This window comes from Dasypus novemcinctus, chromosome 3 (genome assembly GCF_030445035.2).
Source record: "Dasypus novemcinctus isolate mDasNov1 chromosome 3, mDasNov1.1.hap2, whole genome shotgun sequence".
Lineage (NCBI taxonomy): Eukaryota > Metazoa > Chordata > Mammalia > Cingulata > Dasypodidae > Dasypus > Dasypus novemcinctus.
The window spans coordinates 62,808,093-62,831,874 of NC_080675.1; the positions used below are offsets into that span (position 1 = coordinate 62,808,093).

Sequence of the window (23,782 nt, forward strand, 5' to 3'; positions counted from 1 at the left end):
TCCCCTTGTCTCTCTTTTGTTGCGTCATCATCTTGCTGCATGACAAGTGTGGGCACTCAGTTCACTGTGTGGGCACTCATGTGGGCACTTGGCTTGCCATGCGGGCACTTGTGTGAGCACTTGGCTCACTGCATGGGCACTTGGCTTGCCATGCGGGCACTTGTGCGGGCACTTGGCTCACTGCATGGGCACTTGGCTCGCCATGCGGGCACTTGTGCAGGCACTTGGCTCACCACGCGGGCACTTATGTGGACACTTGGCTAATCACATGGGCACTTGGCTTACTGCACGGGCACCCACATGGGCACTCAGCTTAACACGTGGGTACTCGGCTCACCACATGGGCACTTGGCTCACCAAGTGGGCACTCAGCTCGCCATGTGGGCACTGGCTTGCTGTGCAGACACGCTTCTCTTCTTCTTTTTCACCAGGAGTCCCTAGGCATTAAACCCAGGTCCTCCCATATGGTAGTTGGAGGCCTTATCTCTTGAGCCATATCCACGTGCCCAGATGATTTTTATGGACACTAAAGTTTAAGAACCTTGGCTTAAAGGATAAAATTCAAATTGTTTGGCCCAAGGTGTATGTGCTTTCACAGTCTGGCCCTAGCTTCTTTTTCTAGTCTCCTTTCCAGGTGCTTAGAACTTATGGTCTCCTCCCACCACTGTGTGGCTTTTTTTTTTTTTTTTTTAGGAACTGGGGCAGGGATTGAAACTGGGATCTCATATGTGGGAAACCAGCACTCAACTACCGAACAACATTGGCTCGCCTGAGTTGATTTTTTCATTTGTTTGCTTGTTGTTTATTTATTTATTTTTGTTTTTAGGAGGCACTAGAAACCGAACCCAGGACCCTCCCATGTGGGATGCAGACACTCAGCAGCTGGAGCCACATCTGCTCCCCACTGTGTGGTTTTGTTTCTGCTCTTCCTCCATCTGTCATATCCTTTCTCTTTCTTTACTGGCCAATTTCTGTTTATTCTCCAAGACCCTGCTCAAATGTCAGTGTCCTTGTGACGCCTTCCCTGAGTTTTGAGGGAAGAATTTCTGACTTCATCCTGTCTTCCTTCGTGGCTCTCTGAGGCTGTGAGCACCCCAGGATAGGGGCTGGATCCTGGCACCTTGGACATGGTGCCTCAAATCCCATCAGCTGGAAACTGCTGACTCTACTAGTATAAGTAGAGAATATGCTGGACATATTGGTAAATTGCCAATATAATTATTAATTTGCAGCAAAGAAAATGGAATTATTCAATTAATTTGGTTCTCATTCCACCTGGAAGTTCTAAGAAAATAAAGTTTTGAGAAAAAGGAGTCCATGATGAGACCTGAGTTGTCTGGAGGAGTTCACAGCAGGGGAGATTTAAAGAGCCTGACTTTCTTCTTTCATTTCAGTATATCCCAATTTAGACGTGTTCTTAATCGTAATCCTCATTCCTGTGGATGTGAACCCATTGTAAACAGGATCTCTTGAAGATGTTATTTTGGTCCAAATAAATGAGGGTCTTACTCTAAATGACTGTAGGCCTTCAAAGAGTCAGAAGCTGGAAGTCGGCAGGAAACCTGGGTGAGAAAAGAGAGGACGTAGTCAGGACTGTCAGGACCCCCAAGGAGTGCCAGCAGCTAGCACCAGAACACGAATGACTCTGGGAGAAAGCAAGCCTTGCTGATATCTTGGATTTCTAGCCTCAAAACCATGAGCCAAAAAATTCTTGCTGTTTAAGGCAACCCATTGTGTGATATTTGTGATAGCATTTCAGGCAAACTAAGACATTTTCTTTTATTTATCATTAACAGTTATAATTGCTCTTGGATAGTTCTTCCAAGGGGAAAAATTAAATGAGTGCCATTTTAACAAATTAGAACCATGAGGACAAAATATAAGTGAAAATGCAAAATCTTAGTTCAGGATGAGAGTACAAAAAAAGGAGGAGCCATGGTCTCAGGACAGGTGTTCTGGGTCTCTCCACACCTCAAGCACAATAGCCTATGGTTTATGAGAGATCTAGTGCACCTGTCAGTGTCTAGGATTAACCCCATACGTTACTTTTATTACCTGTTTCATGTAGACTAAGGATCTCATGGGGATCCAAGGATGTACCTCAGGGGATTCATGAACTCTTGAAATTATTTGCAGAATTTGGTGTGAGCTTATAGTCTGAGCTTCAGGTCTGAGAAAATGTCCAGTGCTTTCATCAGTTTTAAAAGGGTCTATGAACCTGAAAAATTAGAAGCCTGGCACTAGAACCCCCTTAGGGTGGAATCTCTTCTCTTGACAACCACAAGGAGAAGGGGATTCAGAGGTAAACTTCTGGGTTCAGATTCTGTCTTTGTTCATTTACCTATTCTTTTTTTTTTTAAGATTTATTTTATTTATTTCTCCCCCCGCTGTCTGCTCTCTTGTGTCCATTCATTGTGTGTTCTGTGTCTGCTTACATTCTTAGCGGCGCCAGGAATCTGTGTCTCTTTTGGTTGTGTCATTTTGCTGCGTCAGCTCTCCGCATGTGTGGCGCCATTCCTGGGTGGGCTGTGCTTTTTTCGTGTGGGGTGGCTCAATGCGGGGTGCTCTCCTTGAGCATGGGGCTCCCCTATCTGGGGGATACCCCTACGTGGCAGGGCACTCCTTGCGCATGGCAGCGCTGTGCATGGGCCAGCTCACTACATGGGCAAGGAGGCCCAGGGTTTGAACCCTGGACCTCCCATGTGGTAGGCGGAGGCTCTATCAGTTGAGCCATTTACTTATTGAGCACATTTATTTGCTCTGTGACCTTGAGCATGTTACCTATCTTTGAGAATGCAACCTACTTCATGGGCATAATTTTGAGGATTAAGCGAGTTAATGCTAGCAATTAAAAAATAAATCTGGACTTCAATAAGGAGAGACTATTCAGAATGCAGTAGGGAAGCACTCTGGTCTCAGAAATCTGCAAGTATCTAAAATCAAACAGAAAAATGCTTTTCTTTTATAGGGATGGGCAAGCAAAGTTTAACAGAAACTTTTAATGGGGATGTGGGCAAGCAAGAGCATGGCTGTGGTCTGGCAGGAAATATGTCTCCTATGTCAGCAGATTCTTGGGATAGGCCGATGAAGGGGTATGTTCTACTTTTTAGCGCTTGCTCAGGGGCCAGTGGGGATGACTAAAGCGAGATCAAGACAAAGCATAAGGTAAGAAATGGGCAATTGTGAACACTAGGTCAGTGCTTAGAACAAAACTTGTGATGTAGAATGCATTCAATACATGTTCACTGTTTTCATGTTATTGTTATTGTTTTAATTATTTTATTATCATCTAGTGAGTTTTGAGTCTCTGGCTGGCCTTAGTACGCATACTGTCCCTTGCAAATTTCTCCTTGCTTTGACCAAAGCTCATTGTTCTATTATTTGGTTTATAAGCTTAGGGACAGATAGAATAACTCCTGCTTCTTGACTTGAAATACCCATGGTGTCCTTGTAGGAAAAGATTCCTTGGTAGACAGTCATATTCAGATGTATTCTTACTGCTAATCAATGAGGCCCTGTATCCTTCAGAGATGTGTGCTGCATAAATAATATTTCGCATTTCCTGCATAATTTTATTTTGCTGCATAACAATGAGTTAGTTCATTTCCCCCCTTTCTGTACTCAGGAAAGAAAGTCATCTGAAATGGCTGGCAATCTCACAAGTGTTTGCTCGTTAGCATTACATCTTTGATACATTCCCCAGAGGTATGCTAATAGACAACAGGCAAAACAACAATAAAGAAAATCAAGGGAGAAAAAAATATACACTACTGCAAAACAGATTTGTAGTTTACCAGTCACTCTGCATCTCAGCCTCCAAGCTGTTAATTGTATGTAATTATGAAGAGCTGAACTATGAATGGTCTTGACTTGAAGCTGTGAACACAGAATGATGCGGTATTCAAATGATGCATTGATCTGTGAAGAGTGATTTGCTGTTTAAAATCTCAATGAGTTGTTTCCCCTATAGCTTTATGATTCTTCAGATAATGTTTTTGGTTGTAGAGAAACTTCAGGAAAAATGGTACAGATTATGGCGTCTTCCACATCAGGAGTTTAAGGAATTGAATAAAAATAAGATGTGTTGTTATTAGTTTAAACCTCAGGAAGGAGGATTTTCGTTTTGATAATATGGACCTAAATCTTATCAGGAATACGACAAAAACACTCTTTCAGTGAAGCGATGACGCTGTTTGGGAGCTGTCAGGAAACCAGGAAAGAACCAACAGCTCTAAGTGTGAGAGATTATGAGGTCTTCAATCAGGAAAGGACACTATTGAGTTACCATTTAAACTTGTTGAATAGTTTTTATAGCATGGAAGGTTTGAAAACTGCCACAATAGTTCCTCTTGAACTATAGATAAGCTTGAAAATAATTTAGAGCAAGCTAAGGTTATGGAAAAATGATAATTGCTATCGGATTCCCTTTGTTGTTTTATGTTTTTAGTAAGTGTTGCAATTTTAGGTTCTAGAGTCAGCAATTACAGTTCTACATAGCTTTGTAGCCTTGGCCAATCCTCAATAGTCTCAGTCTGTAAAAGGGATATAACAGTATGTTTCCTGCCAATCATCTTGAATTGTTCACAACACCGAATAAGATATTGCCTTAGGGGTTTCTAAATTGTGGCATTCCATAATGGTTAGCTATTACTATGGACCAGTTTTCCCTCTTTCTCCTCAACTTCCTAAATTTTCATCCCACGATATAACAGCTGCCATTTCTTTTTGGTGTCAGAAATTGTGACATATATAGTCTAAGGTGATTCTTGCAGTGATTCTATGAGACAGGTACCATAATTTTCTTCCTTTGCAGATGAGGATATTGAGGCTAAGTTGTCACTTGTCGAGCTCACACAGCTGGAAATGGATGGCAGCAAGTCTTCGGAATCTTTTTTATGTGTTGATGAGCTAACAAATTACTGGGAAATCCATGATTAATAGAAATAATAATGCTTCAGATTTGACAGTGCTTCAGTCCTAACAAGGACTTCTACCTTTAGGTTAATTGTTCTTTGTAAAACAGATTACTATACACATGTTTTTGGTAAACAAGGTATACTATAACATTGTGACTCCCGGATTATTACAATGTAATTATTTTGTGAAATATGCAGATTCTAGGTTATTAGTCCCAGTCATAGGAGATTCTAAGTTAGGAGGTGGAAAGTGAGGCCTTGGAATCTGCCTTTTGAATAAATTTTCCCAGGAATTTTGATATTGGTTATTAGTGGACCACACCTAAGAAATACACCTAAGAAAAAGTCTGGCTGTTTGAGCGTCTTGGGAGCACAATTTATTCCTTTGCACAAAGATTTTCAATATTTTCATAGAGTTATTCAGTTAAAAAAACAGCTGATGAAACTTCCTCAGACAGTGGGGGCTGATTCAAGTGTGATTTAGGTATGGCTAATGCTGGAAAAAAAAAATTAAACATCTGCTTGTTTTTTTCTCTCCCTTCTTTATTGGGCCTTGCAGGAAATGAAGTGATAATTGCCATAAAATAAAAGTTGAGTAATGGAAAATTAGGACCTGTTTGAAATTTTGAGTCTCAAAGATGCTTTAAAAATTACCAGCAGCTTTAAGAATCCTTAACCAGAATGTACCATAAGAGGCATTATTGGAGGGATTTTTGAAAGTTCTCCTTTTATGAAAAAAGGATATGAACAAAAAGAAGAAATTCTTAATAATAGAACAGATATGTTTAAGCATCTTTAACCCCTGTAATAAAGAAATATAAACTAAAGCAACACTACGTTATTTTTTTTACCTAAAAATTGGTGAAGATTTTGAAATATGACAATTCAGAGGGTAGATGAAGGAGAGGTGACATAGGGTCTCTCATATACTGCTGGTGGGAGTAAAAATTGGTCTTGTCTTTTCATTGGGGAATTTGAAAGTATTGTTCAACAGCCTTGAGAACATTCACCTGCTATGACTCTGTTATTTATTCCATGGAAACAATCAGGGATTCACACAAAAATCAATATAAGAGGATGTTCTGGCAGCTTTACATGTAATATATAATATAATATAAAAATTAAAATACATCTAATATAAATAATATGATATAAAATATAAAGGTCCAGCAAGAGAGAAATTACTGAACAACTGATAACTTACCTCTATGATAGAACATAAACAACCATTGGAAATCATGTCCTTAAAAATTATCTGAAGCTATGAGAAAATGTTTACAATAGAATTAAGTTCTTTAAAAAAAAGGACACAAAACCACATGCACAGAATTACTCCAATATTATAAAATGTTAATAAAATATATTTGCATGGCTATCATTCTAAGACCTTTGTTGGCCATAAGCACTTCTTTGTATTATAAATATACGTAAAACCATCATTTTCGTCATTATCTCATGACATTTCGTTAACAACTACTTAATCTTTTCAAGTTAGGGAAAAATGGCATCTTGGGAAGGGATCTGCTAATGAGTTATTTTAAGCTTCTCCTGCCCATTCCTTCTCCTTTGCTGGTAGGAATGGGATGAGAACAGAATGTCCCTCTTGTTTAGATGATGACCTGACTGGGAGGGGCCAGAGGTTTAAGGACAAGAGCCTGCTTCCCTGGGGCTGTGGTTCAAGGTTTGTGCTAGCTCATCTTGGCTTTGGGGTTGGTTTACTGCATAGTTGGGGGTAAATAAAACAGGAACTCACATGATCCTGGGCTTATGCCTGTCATGACTGTGGCCTCTCACTTTAGCTTTGTGGCCACAGAATCGTGGAGTTGTAAAGATGGCTCAGCTCAAAGTACAAATGTAGAAATCAAAGACCAAAGAGGAGGGTGATGGGCCCAAGATGACAGCTTAGCAGACCCGGGGCAGGATCAGCTTCTTTGACTCCAAGACCAGGATGCGTTGCTTGACACCCAGTGGCCTCCCTCATGCTGAAATGCCCCTTTGCTGGGAAAAGCATTACTGCCTAGCAAGGACAACAGTGCAAGGTGCTGCCTCCCCATGTTCCAAGGAGAGCTGGCAGGTCCTCTTTTAAATATTGGAAGTGGAAGACAGAAGAGTATTTTATCAATGTTTTGCCTTCAATGGAGGCCACTGACTGGTGTTACCCAGAAGTATCTTAGGTGAGCTTCATGCTGTAATTGAGGAGACATATAGGGGAAATGCATATTTTGATGTCTCCCAAGTTCTGCCTTTACCAATGACAGTGAATTTACCTCTCTCTGAACAGGTGTTTCCTATTTGTTAAAGCAGGCTCTATAATGCTTATATCATGGGATTCTAAGATTTGATAATTAAATATAGCAATGATAGTGCATATGATATACTAGGATCTATTTTATATATAGGACATATAACTAAAAATAAATTTTATTTATTTTTAAAATAAAATAGGATTTATTTTAAACTCTTATATTAACTAATTTAATTTGCACAATGACCTTACAAGGTACACACTATTATCTCCATTTTGCAGATAAGAAAACTGAAATATATTGAAGTTAAATTGTCTGAGGTCACATCCTCTTTCACTTGAATTTGAATCCAGTCTAGCTCAGATTCAGACAGTAACCATGACCCTATGCTGCTTCAAATAAAATGAAACAGGATAATGTATACACATTTTTAATGGGGGTTATATTGCCCCTAAGGGGATGAAAATTGGTTCTTGGGGGCCAATAGTCTTATATTTCTTTATATATAAAGCACAGATATGCACATTATTTATAAGCAGATATATGGTATTAAAATCTCATAATGGGGAGAAGGGTGGATGATTAGGGAAAAAATGTCCAGAAAGGCTCCTTAGTGGAGCAATAAAGAAAAAAAAATGTTGAGAAACACTGGTCTAGTTCAATGCCAAGCTCACAGTAGACACTTTGTAAAATTTTCTTTCTCTTCCCCATGCCATTTAAGTTTGAGAAGTGGAAGGTGGTCAGGTTGATGTGAGTGAAGTATTTTCCAGCCCAGAGAGGAGTTTTTGTCTGGTTTTAACACAAACAGGTGGGGCACAGAGAGCTAATCCAGCCACTCGAACTACACTGGAACAGAGCAAAGGAATCACTGCTCAGATGTTGTTTTAAATGCACATTAAGCTTTGTTATTAAGCAGAATCTTTGAAAAATTATGCGCGAATCCAATGTCACAATTAGTCTGCTATTCAAGAATAGATGAATATTCAAGCCTAACAAATACACGAGATAAATATTTTCTGCAGTAATTGTAACATATCTCTTGGGTCCCAGGAATAAATGCAAAACAAGTACAGCCTGTAGAGCATGGAAAAAATACCCCAGACAAATTCCTCTGTATTTTTGCAGAAGTAATGATTTTATTTATATATAATGTCTATTTTTTTAATCAAGAAAATCTTATCTTACAAAGAAAAAAAAAAAGAAATACTGAAACAGCCCTATTAAATGTTTCTTACTTCCATTCTCCACTTGGGGTAATATTGTTTTAATTATTTGTTTATGGGTAGAAATGCCTGTTTGGCTGTGTAAATCCGCTGAATGTTCCATGTGATGGAGAAGAATTTTAAAATACATCTCCTGTATAATTTAGAAACATTACAGAGCATATAGCAAACCTTTTCCAGGATGTTTTAAAATGAAATGAGACCTGTGGAGAGGTTCTTTGCCAAAGTGAGTCTTGTAGGACTAGCCTACTTTTAACTTTCTTTCGATTCCCTTAATGTACCTCTTGAGTCAAGAACACTCTTAACAGGTACTAAAGGAGTCCCATGATGGCTAGTAGGAAGATGAAAACAATTATTTGCCAATAAATAGCTTTGCCAGCCAATGTTGTCAGAGGGAGCCTAGGTCCCGTTTCACAGAAAATGACTCAATTCAGGATCAGAGGGGAATAGACCATCTCTAACTGCATTGCCCTGTGAGGGGCTGTGGACCAGGAAGAAACTTGAGTCAAGAGAACTAGTTCTCTTTGGAAAGTGCAATCTAGCTGAATGCCATCATGGATGGTGTAATTCCCTTATCTTAGTTTCCCAGCTGCAAAAACAAACACTACACAGTGGGTTGGCTTAGACAATGGGAATTTATTGGCTCATGGTTTTGAGGCTAGGAGAAGTCCAAAATCTAAGTGTCAGCAAGGCAATGCTCTGTCTTTGAAGACTGGTGTATTAGTCTTCTAAAGGGTGCTGATGCAAAGTACCAGAAATCTGTTGACTTTTATAAAGGGTATTTATTTGGGGTAAAAGCTTACAGTTACAAAGCCCTAAAGAGTTCAAGTCAAGGTTGCTTCCTCACAAAAGTCAGTTGCCATGCGTTGAAGCAAGATGGCGTGCTATCTCTGCCCAGTTTTAGCCTCTTCCTGTTGAGGCTCCATGGGACCATCTTCTTCCTGACCTCAGCTGTAGGTTGGCATAGGGCTTTTCTCTCAGGGCTTCCTATATCAATCTTGGCTTTCTTCCCAAGCAGGCAAATGGCCCCTCTTTCCCTGGGGCCCAGGATAAAAAATGACAGAACTCTGTATCTTCCTTCATCATCTTGAATGAGTGTCCATTTAAATCAGCCCACCAAGGGAATGGGGACTCAATCTGAGTTACACCTTACTGAAGTAGCCCAATCAGAAGCCCTAAATTGATTTTATTCAGAAAACTTAATCAGAGTGCCCTTACTGAATTTAATACAATCAAAGGGTATCACACCCAGAGGAATAGATGAATTTACAACATAATCTTCCTTTTTTTGGGATTCACAACAGTAATCTCAAACTGTCACAACTGTTGCTCTGGGGCTGGCTGCCAGCAATCCTTGGGGCTCCTTTGCCTTTCTGTCACACAGCAATGCACATGGTGATGTCTTCTCCATTTTCCTTCAGGTTCTGTTGACTTCCACCTTCCTGCTTTCCATGACTTCCTCTCTGTGGCCTTCTCTATAAGGCCTCCAGTATTAGGACTAAGACACATCTTGAGTCAGTTGGACACAACTTAACTAAAACCAACATCTGCAAAGGGTCCTATTTATAGTGGGTCCACATTCACAGGAATAGATTAAGAGCGTGTTTTTTTCTGGTGTAAATAACTCAATTTCCGGCATCTTTTCTCCCCTCTGTCTAGATGGATACCTGGCAAAGTTGTGAAACAGAAAAAAAAATGTTTTCATTTCCTAGACTCACTATCTCTTTTGCCCATCCAAGGTCTTGATCTCCCTGGTACAACAGCCCCAGACTCCATGCCATCTTTCTCTGGTCAGGGCTTACTACTGCTTCTGTGGCAGAGGGGAGAAAGGAGAGTAAAGGGTATTCCATCATGGAATTTTTCCTATTCTAGATCATGTCCATCCTTTAGGGCCCTGGGAGGGGATCCCAAACAAATGAGCTAACAAATTCCATAAGCCGAATAAAAAATAACTAAGGGTTGAGGAAGGTTGTTTGGCCCAGTATGTGTCGCTAGAAGCCAATGGATAGCTCTCTGTGAATTGCTGAGGGGTGGTAGAAACATGTTTGTCTAATTTTGATACAAGCAAGGCTGGTTCTAGCACAAGAGGAGACAAGGCTAACCTTTTTTTCTTTTTAAATATTTATTTATTTATTTATTTCTCTCCTCTCCCCTCCAAGAGGAGACAAGGCTAACCTTTTTTTCTTTTTAAATATTTATTTATTTATTTATTCATTCATTCATTTATTTATTTATTTCTCTCCTCTCCCCTCCAGTTGTCTGCTCTCTGTGTCCATTCACTGTGTGTTCTTCTGTGAATGCTTTTATCCTTATCAGCTGCACGGGGAATCTGTGTTTCTTTTGTTGCGTCATCTTGCTGTGTCAGCTTTCCGTGTGTGCGGTGCCATTCTTGGGCAGGCTGCACTTTCTTTCGCACTGGGCGGCTCTCCTTATGGGGTGCGCTCCTTGCGCATGGGGGTGTGTGGGGCTCCCCTACGTGGGGGACACCCCTGCGTGGCACGGCACTCCTTGCAGGCATCAGCACTGTGCATAGGCCAGCTCCACCGGGTCAAGGAGGCCTGGGGTTTGAACCTTGGACCTCCCATGTGATAGGTGGATGCCCTATCCACTGGGCCAAGTCTGCTTCCCAAGGCTAACCTTCATCAGCTCCAAATCTGTCCCCACATGGTGGCCATGGATATACTTCCCAGGTCTTGGGCTGCAAGAAACAATTAACTGAGGGTCCCAGCTGCTGCACTCTGAAATCCATGGCCACCTTTCTGCCAAGGCCATGCTTCCCATGGACTGTTTCCAAACAATGGCTAGACAAGGCAGGGATACTAAAGCAAGTCTGTCCCTGGGAGGTGTGAGACTCCTCTGATGGGCAACTTTGGCTCCAGGACCCTGATGGCCCTGCTGAACTCAGAATTGCACTGTACTCTAAGGTGCTTCCAACCAACCTTCTTTCCTATCTTCCCTCTCTCCTCTTGGCCTCAGACCTGTATTGTGGTCTAATAGCTTTCCCAGCCTCTTTTGGCTCCTTCTCCATTTTCTTGAACAGGCATTTTCCCTAATAAATTCTTGCCTTTTCATCCTGTCTTGGCTTCTGCTTTCTGGAGAATACACTTTATGATGTCCTATCTCCTACTTTCTGTCTTCTGTCTACCTTTTTTCTGTCCATCTCTGTAAAACTTACTCTGGGAAAGATGATCTGATATCATCTCTTTTGAGTTACATCTTCCAGTCATATCTGCCTATTGAAATATCTCTATTTGTGAAATAAAAGTCTTTGTCCCTGATAAAGAAAATTCAGATGTGTGAAAGTCTTTTGGGGCCTCAGAGATTAGGTCCTGTAGGTGACTGTGTAATCTGTTTACGTGTAAACCAGGCCCTGGAGGCGGTGCCTCGCACAGGACTGTCTGTGCTTTGAGTGTGGTACTTCTTGCCAAATAATCATGTAACGGTTACTGTTCTCTGTAGCAAAATCCCTGACTACTTTGGAATCATAAGTTTCTATCTGAGTATCGGAACTCAACTGAGTGGTACCACTTGCAGGCCTTGCCATACCCAAACTCTCCTTTAATTGTGATCCGCCTTAACCTAGATACCACTTAACTGCTGGGCAACAGCCAGCAAAACGGTATGATTGCTTTTGAAAGACAGTAAGTAGGTGACTATTGAGCAATGTGAAGCAGGAAAGGAGGAGCCTCTCACAGTAAGAGCAGGGGTCTTGCTGTCCTAGTTCTCACGTGGGTGGTTGTTCTTTACCAGAGGGCTAGTTGAAAAGCATAGTTTTCTACTGGCTGTGAAATTATGATATAAATAACAGCTAACATGTCTTGATCGCAGGCGGTTTACCTATACAACCACACTGAAATCTCCTTATGACCTTGGGAGATGGCGACTAGGCTCTTGCTCCCATTTTATAGCTGGGAATCTGAAACCTACAGAGAATAAGTAAATTGCTGAGAGTCACAAACCTGAGAAATGGCTAGGCCAGGATTCAAAGCCAGGCTGTCTAATGGCTGAACAATACTGCCTCTGCTTCTTGCCAAACGGGTTGAGCACTGAAATGTGTCACTACCTGAATTGCATTTGCTGGGAACTAAACAAGGGCAACACATAAAGCTGAGAGTTATTTTGATCCCCTTGTTAACTGTATTCCTTCCTCCCTCTCATCATCCCAGCCTCTTACCTTCTTTTTTTTTTCTTCTTTTTTCCTTTTAAAGTTCGAAATGGCAATATCCAGGCCCAGAGAACATCAAAAGGGCTTCCTCCTCTCAGTTGTGGACTTGGAGCCCAAGTCATCAGCTCTTGGATTGGTGATCTGGAAAGAGAAGGTCTAGTATGGTTGGGTCCCAACGTGCCAGTCTCCTGGGGAGGAAGGGTGCTTGCCTATGGAATCTTTCAGAGAATGAGTGCCGAGAAGAAGAACATTTGTTGGGAGGCAGGCAGACATTTCCCAGACCTCCTTAAAAGGTAAGGTGCCATAAAGGTAAATCAGATGAAAGAACCAGTTCGGTTCACTGCCTGAGAGTTAGAATCCAGATGAGATTTTCTAAACAGCTGCCTGATCATCTGTGCCACCCACAGGCACTGTCATCCTGCTGGCATTGGTGTTTCTTCCCTGTTTGTGAGTCCAGGGTGTTGATCTATACTGTTAATGATGAGACAGGGATACATAACGTTCAGAAGAAGCAGGTGACGGGACTATTTATGTGCATCCTGTTAGCTAAAAACTCAGGTTTGTGCTGCCAATAAAATCGGGTGACAGCTTTCTTCCAAGAATTTGTTTTCTTTGCCTGTAATTTGAAAATGTTGCTGTGTCTCAGCTGTACTTGGAAAACATAAATATGGCACTGTGTCAGATTCTGAAGATACCCATGATAACAGCATGACTTGTTTTTAAATGACAAACAAAATCCTTTTCCAGAGTGAAGAAAAGAGTGGGTGGGTAAAACCTGTTTCTCTGAGTTTAGTTGATAGCCTGAACATAGGCTTCTATTTCAAAACTTTCTCCTAGGAAGAACCAGGAGTATCACTGAGAAAAAAGCATGACCTATGCAGAAAGAGTACTGCACACACATCCATGGGCTGCATACATTTGTCTTGCACAGGGTAGGTGCCAATAAGTGTTTATCAATGATGGTAACTCTTTTAGTTATTTATTGCTGTGTATCAAAGTACCCCCGAACTTTGTGGTTTAAAACAATAAACACTTACTATCTCACACAGTTTCTGGGAGTCCGGAAATCAGGGGAAGCTTACCTGAATGGTTTTGGTGCAGGGTCTTTTCTGAGGTTGGCCAGGACTGTAGTCCTCAGAAGGCTCGAATGGAGCTGGAGGATCCACTTCTAACATGGTCCACTCACATGCCTGGCAAATTAGGTTGTCAGCAGAAGGCTTCAGTTCCTTGCCAAGTGGACCTGTCCATAGGGCTGCCTGAGTGTTCGAATGTTCTCATAACGTGGCAGGTGGCTTGCCCCAGAGGGAGTAATCCAAGAAAGAGCAAGACGGAAGGCACAGTGTATGTCATGACTGAGCTGTGGAGGTCACATTCAATCATTTTTGCCACATTCTATTTAATAGAAGGGAATCTACACTCAAGTACAGTCCACATTCAAGGGGAGGAGAAGTATGTATCAAAGAATTTGTGGACATATTTGAAAACAACCATGGTGACATTTATGATTTGTGCAACAAGGAATATTAAAAATAAATTCCCCAAGAGCAACTGTTTTCATCTGAAGTGAAAATTTCTCTGATATCAATCTGGGAAGATTGTCATTGTCATAGAACAATTTTATAAGAATAATGATAGACAAAAATTATCTTCTCATGGAAATAGATAAGAAGAGAAAATAATTTTCTAACTTTAAATGTGAGAGGGATTCACTCTTCAAGTTTTGGATGACGTGATTTTTTTTCCCCCCGAGTTACCAGGGCTGGGCATTGAAACTGGGACCTTGTATGTGGGAAGCCAGTGCTCAACCACTGAGCCAAATTGGTTTCCCTGGGTTTGGTTTTTCATCTGTTTGGTTTTTTTTTTGTTTGCTTTTAGGAGGCACTGGGAACTGAACCTGGGACCTCCCATGTGGGAAGAAGGCGCTCAACCACTTGAGCCACATCTGCTCCCCAATTTTTAAAATTTTTTTAATAAGTAGAAGGGACAAGATTGAGGTTCTTCATTCATAAAGATAAATGGGTGTAAGGCTTTGGCCTTTTTATTTGCTCCTTCTTTTTACATCAGACTACTAAATTGAAGCATCTTTTCTTCTTCACTTATTTCAACCCTTCTTCCTTTAAAGATGTATCAATGCTTTTATCATAGAATGTGAAACCTAGTCTTCTCCAAAACTGATGTTGTACATGTGATACAGACATGACTGGAAAGGTGAGATGTGGTTACATCATCAGAAGGTTGGATGAGAGAAAGACCGTAATTTGTTTCCTCAGTGAGATGGGTCTTCTTTCACTTTAAAACCTTTTTTTTTCCTTCCTCAAATACCAAATCTGGTTTTGATCAAAGACTAGTTCTGAACTTTGGGAACATGAAGGCTGTGCTTCAGCTATATTTTCCCTTATAATAAACTTTATTTATAGAGAAATGTTAGATTGCATAAAAGTGACATCAGAAGTGTAGGGGATTCCCATATACCCCACAGCCCCTATATTTCCCCCTATTAGTAATATCTTACATTATTGTGGTACATTTGTTACCCTTGCTGAACAAATATTGAAGCATTGCTACTAACAAAGGACTATAGTACAGTATACACTTTTGACTGTACAGTTTTATAGGACTTGACAAAATGTTTAATGGCCTGTACCCATCATTGCAATATGCAGAACAATTCCAATGCCCCAAACATGCCCTGTGTTCCACCTATTCTTCCCTCCCCCTCTCCACACAACTTCTGGTAACCACTATCTTATATCAGTGTTACAGGTTCTTTCATACAACAATAATAGTAAGTCTACTGTGGTCCATGGTTGTATTTCCCCCCTTATGTTTGTTCATTCCTCATTCTTGAGGATTTGGGGATGGTGATGCCTGTTCTGTTTCAGAGTGAGACGGGGCATAGACCTTACAAGGCAGATGGAAGGAACTTTTTTACTTGCAGTTGTAGAGATACTCTTTGTTTTTTGGGATAGGCGTTGTCCATCATCATCATTTTGTTAGTTGTCCTGGGTGACTATAAACTGGAGAGTAGGTTTTGGCTGCAACTCTTCTGAGATTCAGGGCTCAACTGGCATATGAACAGACCAAAGATTTAAGTCTCTGGGACATATATTTAATTGGTATAGTGCTAATTGTAGGTTCAAATAAAAGGGTCAGAAGAATCATGTGCAGGGAAGTGATAAATGAGTCTCCTCTATTACATTGGGGAAATAAATTATCATATATTCCAAGGAGAGGCCAAATGACAGGGTGCTAATTTCATGGGGTTGTGTGCTTTGCCTACAGTGTCTGGACGTCTCTAGAGCCCTCAGGAGCACCCCTGTTTTGGTTTTGTTTACTGTGGCAGTTAGTGAGACTGCTTCAGCTATTTAGGACTCTGTTCTCTCCAATTTAAAGAGAGATCTGACAGTGCTTAGGACATTTTAACATCCTTGGCAAAAATAATTAGCACATTTAAAAGCCAAGCAGAAGAAGGTGATTATTATAGAGAGTATTTTATGGGTGGTGAATTAGTCATGGCAATAGATTTCTGGATGGGAGAATTTCTAGATGGTAGGATGAGATTAAATGAATGAGTGTGCATGAAAGCATCATGTAAATGTAAAGGGGCTATTACTTACCACTCCAAAATGCCTCAACAATCTGTAAAGATTTTTTAGTGAAATAGTTTTCATCAATATTATATAATTTGTTGGAAATATTTTTTTATCCAAATGGAAGGGAGAGATTCTGATATTGGATCTAAGCTGGATCCTGTTTTGGGCTAATCTTCACTCCAGGGAAAAACACGGGCTGGCTTTGTCAGGAATGTACAAATATTCTTGTTGTAGGACACATCCTTATTTGAACATTTGGCCTGATGATCAGTAATGACCCTTCAGTTAATCCAGACTGGTGCTACCATTTTCTTCATCCTGGAGTGTTCAAAGCAAGGCTCTGTTACTGATTTGATTGACTTCCCCAGGATGGAGAAGCTGCTGTTTTGATGTTATCTCTGGGGCTTCCCATTGCCTCCATTAGCTGATATGCTTTATGTGCAAGATAATAATGAAAAGTCAGAGTTTTAACCGCTCAGGGAAACATCCAGGAAGAGCAAGCACAAAATTCTTCATCATGGAAAATCTCATGCTTACAGGAATCTACTTGTGGGTGTTTTCTCTGCTGCATGTCACACATGAGGGCGTCTGAGTAATTATTCCACATATCACATATGCCCTTAAATTTATTTACCCTTAGTCATGTTCCCTGGGCTCTTCCGGATAAAGATCCATGGAATAGAATGAATGATGGTATAGCTGAGGGTTCTGCTGAGCTAAATTTAAGATTGGCATTAGATTTTTATGTAGAAACTGCCACTGCATAATTAGTCAACAGAGAGATTTAAGGGGATTTACCAGAACTCTCAAGACCAGCTGTTCAATGGTAAAACAAAATTTAGGTAGTTTTTTGACTGAAAGGAATGTGTAGTTCACTGTATTTATTTTATTATTATTATTCTTAAGCAAAGCAAAGAACTCATGTATTGGAGCGAAAGGGGAATTTCAGAATTTTTATATTTATGATAATGCTTGCCACTCAGACTCGCAGCCTGAGCTGAAGTCTTTTTATTTCTGCCATCTTCTGCCTCCCCCTCTTTTAATCTCTGCTCAGTGCTTGTTGATTTGCATGTATGAATAGTAACACCTACTGACAGGCAGGGCTCAGGAGACGCAATTTGGTTGCCAGCTTTTCCTACCGCGGAGCCCTGTCAGCATCTTGCATTGATTTGGAGTATAATCAATGCTTCTCGTTACTGCTGTGCCTGCTCCTCCCCAGCGCTGATTTTCCTCCTCCAGTTCCCCTCTCTGGCATTGGTGTTGCAGTGGATTGCTTGGAAAAGCTCGATTTTACCCTGCATAGATACCAGAGGGATCAGTCGGGGGGCTATTAATATGTTCCAAAGGGAAATAGCTCCTACTGTCTTTTTTAATCGAATAATTTCTTGCCTGTGTTGTAGTTTATCATATCCTTTGTTTGAAATATTACGGTTCTCCAGCTAGGAATTATGGACCTCTATAACAGTACCCTTTGCATACCAGCTTGGTATTAGGAGAGGGATGATATGAGCTTCTAATAAAAATTCACGGCATGAGGTTCTGACTTTTCAATAGGGGACATTTTAAAAACCTGGTTGAGAAGAAAGCATTAAACATCACCATAATGGAAAATTCCATGGTAATAGGGAGGGAGTCCATTTGAGGAATATATATATATTTTTCCTTGAGGAAGCAGCCCATTTTTTCCTGTGCAAGGCCCCTTGTAGCCTTAAGTGACTGAACAGACTGATGTTTTATATTAGCTTTCTGTGGGGGAAACACATTTAAGCAGTTCCTAGTGACTGATCATGAGGTTAATGGCAACATCTCTCCAAGCAGGCTGAAACGCCCAAAAATCTGCATCTAAGACAGCTCTTTCTCTGACACTTCCCTTCACACCCGTCTGCTGCCAGTCAGAGTCACGTAATAGGATGATTTGTCAGGAGGTTCTGTGGCATATCTATGCAGTCCCCAGGTAAGCTTCCTATGAGCTTAAAACACTTTTCTACCTTTGGACACAGAGGAGTGTGAATTGGGTCATGAAAGCTCTCTCTGAGCAATATCTAGGAAAAGAGCACAATATTCCTTCTCATTTTCAGTTTTTTGTCTTCTACTTCTTATTTTCCTTCCCGCGTGTTCAAAATAGCTATAGGAACATTGTTTGAAGTTGCAACAGCCACAGAAAATCCACACAAATTACCTTTTTTTCCCTTCCCAGATGTTCAAGGCTATTTGTGTATTTTTCGACCTGTCCATAGTTATTTCAGATGAATGGCTGTGTCTAGTTACTCCTCTCTCCCCTCCCCACCCCAATTTGGCTGGTTCTGTACATATTAGAACCTCTTTAAGGTATAAAAGTGTACTGTGAATGCTTTCAGCTGTGAAACCTTTTGTGACGGCATCAAATCCCTCTGTTGTATGAACACCACAAGCTTAATATTCCTATAAAATAGGCCTTGGACTTAAAAAAGGCTAGTTTGTCAATCTATTGATTGCCCTAGGCTAAGCAAGCTAATTCCTTAGCACTACCACTGCATACATCGAACAGGCTGATCCTTCTAGGTCAAATAACTCACATCACTAAAAAAATATATTAAGGTTTGTTTTGGCACAAGCCAAACAGCTGAGAAAATCCATCATTATCACCTGATGCCTCTGGCCTTTAATTTATATCATTATAGAAAGATGGGGGAAGGAGCAAAGGAAAGTACAGTGAAATGTATTCAAAGTGATCTATAGTGTTCTTAATAAAAATGCCCTGCCTTTATGAGTATCTGAATGGGCATATAAATATAACTAGCAATGGGAATTTTAATCAACGTTTTACAGCTTTTTCTCTTTCAAGACTTTGACTTCCTGACCAAGTTCACTTCCAGCTTGAGAGAGTTTGTGGTTTCCCTCTTCATCCTAAGACAGGGGCGCTTAACAAGGGGTCAGTGAGCTTGAATTGAAATGCAAAAAAATATTCTTGTGGGACCATGTTGGTGCGGGTGGGATATATTTACTAAATAATGCACAGTAGAGTGTGGGCTTAGTAAAGGGTACATGGAACAAAAAAGGCCAAGAACCCCTGTTCTAAGAGGACCTGAGCTTTTTTTTTGTGGTGGCCTTTTCCAGTTTGTTTTTTTCCCTTTGGTACATCTCCCAAAGTGATGTTTCTTATAAAGATGACTATTGTATTTCTCAAAGCTTTCGAAAATTACTCAGAAAATGAAAGCAATAGATTGAAAATGATCTTACTTATTGTAGAAGTTCAGGAACAGCGGCCTCATGTGATGCTGGCCTTGATCCCCAGACATAGCAATTCTTCCCAGCTTTGTTGGCTGCGCTGATTCGTTTTTATCACTGTGAAGGACGGTAAGACGAGTCAGCAGATCAAGAGAGACAGGCCGGAAGAGTTTGAAAGGTTTAGTATACTCAGAGTTCCCTGGGGAGAGGTCAGCACACCACGCAGGGCCACACAGGAAAAACATCAGGTTAGTCATGAGGCACAGAGGGAGAAAGTGGAACGGAGGAAGTGTCTTTGTTGTGATTTCTGTAGGAAGCTGAAAGGCCGGGCGGAGGTGGCACTTTGGGATTGGCTGGCCGCATCTGAAAGTAGCGCCTCCACCAGTTTGCGGTTGTTTACTTGTTAGCAGGCTGGGGGCAGAATTACCTAGGAGTAATAGATGTGTGGGTGGGGCTTGACCGCATCGGGGTGCCTATAGATGTTAAGCATCCAGTCACAGAAGCTAGAAAATGCGGCTACTGCGGGCTGACAACTTTCAGACCTTGTACTTTTCTATTTAGAATCACATTTCAGGACCCAAACAGGCAACGTCTGTGCAACATTCACAACTTTGGTTGTGTAAGAAGAGCGGGTAGATGTGAATCTGAGAATGGGGGAGGGTCTGACCATCAAAGTGTAATGTTTCTCGTTTAAAGCTCTGGCTGGCTATGAAGAGGAAATATGAACGACCGAGAATCTCCAAGGAAAAGAAAATGTCTAGGGAAATTTGGAGTTTTGGATACTAATTGAGTCCACTGTCAAGTACTTTGTAAAGCTGTGCAAGAAACGCTTGTTTAAAAAAAAAACCAACAAAAGCCAAAATCCAAAAACCAAAAAAAAAAAACCACACACACAAAAAAACCCCAAAACATGCAGGTAGAGAGGAGTGAGAAAAAATGAGGAGAAAGGAAAAAGGCACGGCCAGGCAAGAGAGGGGCAAGTGCTTGGAGGTTGATTTTCTGATGAATTGCTTTTCATCTTACCTTCCTAATATAACAGAGATCTCAGTTTTAGGAACTGAGCTATTTTCATCTCTGGATTTATTGTTCTTTCTGGGTAGGTAATTGGGTGACACTGCTACTACATAAGGACTCAACCTACTCTGACTTCAGAACCTAAACCTAGAGTAAGATGGCACAGTAGCAAACATCTGTTAACTTTGTTAAAGGGATGTTACACATTTAAAAAAAAGAAAGGAGTAAATCCCGCGAGTAATTAGGAACATTCTCCCATTCTGAAAAGCAGAATGATTGGAAGGTGTAGGCATCTGCATCCAGACTTTCCCTCTATCTTTTTTTAATTTTTAGTTTTTAATTTTTATTTATTTATTTTTTAAAGAGACATAGATCACACAAAATTTTACATTAAAATCCCTCTATCTTAATGGTTCTTAAAATTAAGTCTGTTTAAGAATTCTGACCTCAGAACTGAATATACTAAATCATAAACACTGTATTTCGTGGGTGATTTTAAGGGTAATTTTATTATCTATTTTATTTATATGTAATATATAGAATTATCTATTGTATATGTGACTTTAAAGGGTGATTTTATTTTGCTGTACTTGCTGAGTTTAGAACCCAAGTCCCCATAAAATGTGACTCTACTGTAGATCCTCACATCCTTCAGGACACTATTCTTCCCAAGAGTCTCCTGGGAAGAAAGAGCAATGTACATGGAAGAGAGGAGCGATTTTGAGTATGGCAAGGTGTTCTTCACAGAGTTCATTGTTGCTGGGTCTTTTCCTGACATGCTTAAGGAGATAGAATGAGGGGAAATGAAGGGTTCTTTATTACTTGATTTTCCCCTTGGAGCCACAGGGAACCCAGAATGGATACCAGGACCAAGTCTTGGGCTAGACCTACTCACCTCTGCAAATGGAGAAGCAGGAGATCTAGGTGTCACGATTGGGTGGTATTGGAGGCTTTGGGTCTCTTCTCAACAAGAAGACATGTCATCAGAGTGAACTATGACAGGAGAGAAGGAAATGGGTGTCTGTTACAATGGTAAGCAAAGGATCTCTTTGAGAAGACTTCCTAGGTTGGAGGTGATTTACCACAGTGGCTAATAGGTTTTTCTTTGAAAGACTGACAGACTGGTTTTATATCCTCACTCCATCACTTAATATTTTTAAGTTTGTGGACAAGAAAGTTACTGATCTACTCCAAGTTTCAGTTTCCTGTATGTAAAGTGGATAATAATCCTATCTGCCTTGCAAAAATGGCTGTGAGGATTGGTGATAATATACTTAAAAGAACCTGTCACATATAGTAGTTATTACTATTATTTTCCTGATTGGGACATCTTTCATAAGGGAGCAAAAATTATGGTTTTGAAGTATTCATCCATCTGCCCATAATTTACGGAGTACATACTATGAGTAGAGCACCAGACCGGGCTCTGGGTATGTAGAGAGGCAGTGAGCTGGAAAGTAGGCTTGGCCTAAGAAAAGCTATTTCATGGAAGATGTGATATCAGAATACCTGAATTGAATTGGGTTGTGACTGATTTGGGATAAAAAATTGCGACTGTAAAATTGGACCTTAGTGTTCAAGTGAATATTACACTTGAGCAAGATCCAGCGACATTAAACCTTCTGTCATAAAGACAGAAGTAATGGCTTTTTGTGGGCAGAGTAGTAGAAATGCTTCGATTGTTAAGTATTTATATAACCCTTTATATTTGTAATGTATGCACTTTATCATTTCCCCAAAATTAATGTCCTAGAGGAAAGCGAATGTTCCTTACTGGTTCTGGGCCTGCCTAGCACTTTGTGAGTTTTCAGCAAATATTAAAGGACCCTTCAAAGGCTATATTAAAGAAAGGAGGCAAATTTGGCTCTAGAGTGAAATGAGGAGAGCGCCAGTCTCTCCTTTTTTCTTTGAGCTGTTTCCCTCCACCCCCTCTGTGATGGTGTCCTGAAGAGTACACAGTTGCCAGCAGATGCAATCAACTGCAGTTGGTGCCTTGGGCCAAGAACACGTTCTTGGGGTGTGACTGGTTTGGCGCCATTCCTATTCATCCCTAAATGATGGCTCTTCCTGGGCGTTCTCCATTGTTGGACACAGTGCTCCGGGGCCATGGGGCGACCCAGTGGGGCTCCTAGCATTACAGGAAAAGGAACAAGGGATTGGGACTCGTGATACTACACAAGAACGCGGAGGGTTAGAATAATGAGGCTGCTTTTTTTTTTTCCCATGTGAAACTTCTGTTTAATGAATGCTATTATATTTTCAACTAAGAATAGAGTTGATTAGATTCCATAAGTGGTCCGTTTGAATCACAGTTTCTTCTCAGGGATATGGTTTTTCTCTCTTGTCATTATCTCTCCATTCTCCCACCATATGTGAATAGTAATTATTACCTTGATGTCTCTACTTCCCAGCTTGCGGTACACAATGTACCCAGTTTAACCTTCTCCCCCAACTAAAAGTATGGTAGTATCTCTAGATATCTAAGGTGGAATAAAAGATAAGAATGTTACCTGGAAAAAAAGGCCATGCAGGATTATGTGAGATGTGATTGATAATAAAGATAAAAATTTAAACATTTATTGAGTAGTTATCACATTATAAACACAGAGCTAAGCATTTTACATATAATATCCTTGTTTCAACTTCAAAACAATCCTATGGGGAGAGTATGATTGCTTTTATTTTATAGATTATGGTGAGAAAACTGAGACACAGAGAGTATATGTAACTTGCTCAAGGTCACTTGCCTGGGAAATGCTGGACTAAGGATTCAACATACATCTGATACCCAGATGTGAGTTGTTGACCCCTGTGTGCTGTGACCGCCCATAATGAAATGAGATTTCTAAACAAAATATGCCAGAGTATATACATCTAAATAAGGGGTGTGACCGTCAAGATCATTATCACCTTGGAAGGCCATATTCTTATTTCAGTGAAACAGCTACTGCTCAAAACCTTTTTGAAACTTCTTTTTGGAAATCCTTTTGGATGGTAAATCTTTATCCTTTGAGGGTGGATTTGATCTTTGGAAATTCCAAAGTCACTTGGAATTAAGTCTGATGAATAAAGTGGTTCATCAGGTTGGATGGTTCTAATTTTTCATCTAAATAATATATGGCTATAAAGGTGTGTATGAAATTAATTTTCCGATGTGACTTATAAACTACCCTGAAGGGAGTTTCAGAAACATTTTGAACAATGAAAGCATGACTGAATATGTACATCCTTTTGATGTGTGCGGTGGCTTGCTCGGTCGGTAGAGGTGGGGTCTGGCTGCGGACGAGGGGTCGGTCCCACTTGGGACGAGCGGTCGGTCCGGCAGCAGATGAGGGGTCGGTCTCACAGGGGTTGCGCGGTTCGGCTGACGGGGTCGCCCGGCAAAGCCGGCGACGAAGGGGTCGCCCGGAGAAGCAGG

General features: G+C 40.7%; 1 long non-coding RNA gene across 2 annotated transcripts; it reads right to left on the minus strand.

Annotated features, from left to right (window-relative positions):
* Positions 1 to 381: 381 nt before the first annotated feature.
* On the minus strand, positions 382 to 19,684 carry LOC139438662 (uncharacterized). Of its 2 annotated transcripts, XR_011648356.1 has the most exons (4): positions 19,363 to 19,684; positions 13,633 to 13,740; positions 12,560 to 12,691; positions 382 to 1,562 (listed from the first exon to the last, which is right to left on the minus strand). It is a non-coding gene; the product is annotated as an uncharacterized lncRNA (long non-coding RNA). The 2 variants fall into 2 exon arrangements; XR_011648355.1 differs by lacking the exon at positions 19,363 to 19,684 and having other exon boundaries at positions 13,633 to 19,337.
* Positions 19,685 to 23,782: the final 4,098 nt, after the last annotated feature.